Here is a 3,907-nt window from a genome sequence, read left to right on the forward strand (position 1 = left end):
CCGCGGTCCTACATAAAGACATAGTCGGAAACAGGATGAATGATTTACATGGAAAAAAAGAGGAAGAGGAGCGTCTTCGCTGGCTTCCGCCTCCCTCTTTATCCGTCTTAGCTTTTAATTTGGCTTTGTTGCCTATTTGTCACATTTACATATGAAAAGCAGGGCGCCCCACCGGCACCCAATATGGCCAGGCCAACAGACGCTGATTGTGACAGCAGAAAGGAAGCGAGAACTCCAAGCAGACTCCATCCATGTACTGTGTGAACCAGAGTCATTTAGGGAAGTGAGGTGGACCAGTTTTTGATATTCATTAATAAGAAACCATTCATTTTCTACTGCTTATCCTCACGAGGGTCACAGGGGGGTGCTGGAGCCTATCCTAGCTGTCTTCGGGCGAGAGGCGGGGTACACCTCGGACTGGTCGCCAGCCAATCACAGGGCACATATAGACAAACAACCATTCACACTCACATTCATACCTATGGACAATTTGGAGTCACCAATTAACCTAGCATGTTTTTGGAATGTGGGAGGAAACCGGAGTACCCGGAGAAAACCCACGCATGCACGGGGAAAACATGCAAACTCTACACAAGGTGGAATTGAACCCTGATAGGCCAAATGTGGCCCGCAGGACACTAGTTTGAGGCCCCCGCCTTGATATGAAAGTTTAATGTTAGTGCGGCCCGCGCAAGTTTGATATGGATGCTTTATGGTATCATGTACCCAGAAAAAATTATTACGTTTGATTAATGTTCATGTTAAAGGTTAAATTACTGTTAATAGTTATCCTCCCTATCCGTGTGGAAGTGGTAAGTTTTTGGCTATTTAAGTTTAAAGGAAATAACTTGAAGGCTACCGTTTAGGTCGCTAGCTCTCTAGTTTGTGAGTTAGCATGTGTCTCAAGTTTTGTTTTTAATAAATGCGTTTTTTTTTTTTTGTTTTTTTTTTAAACCTGATGCGGCCCAGTCTCACCCAGACCTGAGCTCCAGTGGCCCCCAAGTAAATTGAGTTTGAGACCCCTGCCATAGGCAATCATGTCGATCCAATTCATCCATTCCAGACACCCATCCATCTTCTATGATGCTTATCTTCACTGGCAGGGGTATGCTGGAGCCTATCCCAGCTGGCGGGGTACACCTCTTTTTTTGTTTAACCTTACGGAGGTTAAAGTCCTGGACTTTAGCCTGACCTTTGGTCTTATCAGTTACCTCCAACATTTTGGGGCGTGCGGTATATTTCAAGTCAATTGCGTTCTGAGGTTGAGGGCAAAGTAATGTAGCTGTTCCTAATTTTGTGGCAGCTGTATCCATAATCCCAGGCCGACATAAAAATGTCAAGTTTGCTTGTGAACCAAGAGCGTTTCGTCTGATGTTTCAACACAAAAGCTGCACTAATCCTCTCGACACAAAGTCCTTTAAAGTCATCCACAGTCAGAACTTCCTACCCAGGCTTGCATCAGGGCGACAAACACCAAAATACGCCCCCATAAGAGGAGCCGCACCCCTGTAAAAACCTTTTGCATATTAATGGCTGCCCATGCTGGATAATGGATGAGGCTTTGGTCTTTGGGTGCATCCCCCTCCGGTGTGGATAATACCCTCCATAAATGATGCAAGGTGTCACCCGATAAGGAGGGCCGGGCCTCATTAGCACAGTAAAGGCCTTCGTGCTGCATCGTGTTCCTCTATTAGACACGGCACATCACACATCTACTGTACATAACACAGCATGCATACACTATTACTACAACACTACACTCTATACTACACCTTTAGGTAAACAGAGGACAGGGGATTGGTCCTCACCATGAGTCTTCAACAGGAAGGACGCCGCCTCCGAGGATTTTCCCGTAGGTTTCCTCAAGTAAACTCTAAACGAGGACATCGTGGCAACCGTCGCTGGATCGCTAACGGGATGCTCGAAGCAGCCGTACACCAACACTAGAAATGTGATGCTGGCCTCTGTGTGTGTGTGTGTGTGTGTATGTGTGTGTGTGTTCGTGAATGACTAAAGGTCAAATGTTCAACCACATTTCCCTCAAACATGGGGAGAACATTATCGCTATCAATTTGAAATGATGGGTGGCACGGCGGATTAGTGGTTAGCGCGCAGACCTCACAGCTAGGAGACAAGGGTTCAATTCCACCCTCGGGCATCTCTGTGTGGAGTTTGCATGTTCTCCCCGTGCATGTGTGGGTTTTCTCCGGGTACTCCAAAAACATGCTAGGTTAATTAGCGACTCCAAATTGTCCATAGGTATGAATGTGAGTGTGAATGGTTGTTTGTCTATATGTGCCCTGTGATTGGCTGGCAACCAGTCCAAGGTGTACCCCACCTCTCACCCGAAGACAGCTGGGATAGGCTCCAGCACCCCCCGCAACCCTCGTGAGGAAAAAGCGGTAGAAAATGAATGAATGAATGAATTTGAAATGATATCCGACCCGACAGATAGGAGGAATAAACAATAAGCCACTTTTTTTTTTTTAATAACCACGTTGAATCATCCGTGTCTGTGTGAGTGGCTGTAATCCAGATTAATCCACACCACTATTTAACACACCTCCAGGTTAAATGGGACTCAACAGACAAAGCAGCGGCCTATTATTTGGACATTTCGCCCGGCAGGCTGTGTACGAGTAACCCTCAGATGAACTTGCTGTATTTATTCTAGAAGATAATCCTGATCCAGCATCCCTTTTAAAACACACACAGTGTGCTCTGCATATGCTATTTTTGCTGACACAAAATCATATCTGCAGTTATCGCTTTCCGTGCCTCAAGCCCCCTTTCCTTTAGAACAATAAAATATCATCATTTTCCTTTTTTTCCTCTACAGAAATCCCCCATATTAGGTCCTTATCTGTTGGGAGTGAAAGGGAAAAAAAGGAGAATAAAGCTGAACTTCCTTGAAAGGAAACAGGTCGGCTAGTATGGGGATGAGCACTTTAAAGGAACTTAAAGAATACACATAATCAATCTGGATATGTTGCTGCTTGATTACGCAATCACAAGGATGCACGATCTTCACTTAAGCCTATTTCATCAATGCAAATATGATATGAGCTTCCTCGATTACATGCTGTGTCTACTGCAAAGACAATTCCACCACCTTGCGGACAAATAAAAAACTACAACTATTTACTACTACACTATTTAGAGTGTAAATATAACATCTGTTACAAATGGCGCTAATTTGTTTCATAATATAGTGTCAATTAAATTAAATTAAATTAAATTTAAAAAAAAGCACTGAACAGGTATACATACGTCAAAAAGTTGTGCTGGGGGCGTGGTCTAATGCGTGGTCCCCTTCGTGTACGTACTGTGAAACATACAGTGAAACGTGCACATGAACGTATACATGAAAGAACTCTGCAAATTATACCTTCTTCGATGTTGCCTGTTGTTCACCTCAGCAGAGTAGCTTTACGTCATCTTTAGCACTGACTGTCGCCGAATAGATCATCAAGTATGAATTAGCGAAAAGGTAAAATCATATTTTTTTAAAATGGCGCGGGATGCTTTAAATTGACATCAATTTAGTTATCACTTACTTTTCATGTTTGGTGTCGCCACCATGAAATGCATGTTAGCTGGTTTCTTTTCTTTCTGTAATTTCTGTCGAGGAAAGCCCTGAAATTCCGATTCCCCGCTGGTACATGAATGCACCATGGGGAGGGGTCTTCTAGGCGGAAGTATTAGGGAAAACAGAAGGCGTCAGAGATGTTCTCTAAGAGAGATCTAGCGAACAAATGTTCACTGAAAACACATCAGCAGCCGAGTGGTGAAAGTGTATCGCTACCCAGATGTATTCTTATATTTTAAACATGTTTATAACACTCAATTTGTCGTAGCCTATTAAATTTCACCCACGGCACGCATGAATCTTAAAAGTGACGTCACC

General features: G+C 43.8%; 1 protein-coding gene across 1 annotated transcript in view; it reads right to left on the reverse strand.

Moving 5' to 3' along the window:
- The window catches only part of rgs3a (regulator of G protein signaling 3a), a 92,932-nt gene extending 89,303 nt beyond the window's left edge, over positions 1-3,629 (reverse strand). The window contains exons 1-3 of the mRNA XM_058065057.1: positions 3,558-3,629; positions 3,389-3,450; positions 3,271-3,325 (exon numbers count right to left, since the gene is read on the reverse strand). The gene's annotated coding sequence lies outside the window, so the exon portion shown is untranslated. The remainder of the gene's footprint in view (positions 1-3,270; positions 3,326-3,388; positions 3,451-3,557) is intronic.
- Positions 3,630-3,907: the final 278 nt, after the last annotated feature.

This window comes from Doryrhamphus excisus, chromosome 2 (genome assembly GCF_030265055.1).
Source record: "Doryrhamphus excisus isolate RoL2022-K1 chromosome 2, RoL_Dexc_1.0, whole genome shotgun sequence".
NCBI lineage: Eukaryota > Metazoa > Chordata > Actinopteri > Syngnathiformes > Syngnathidae > Doryrhamphus > Doryrhamphus excisus.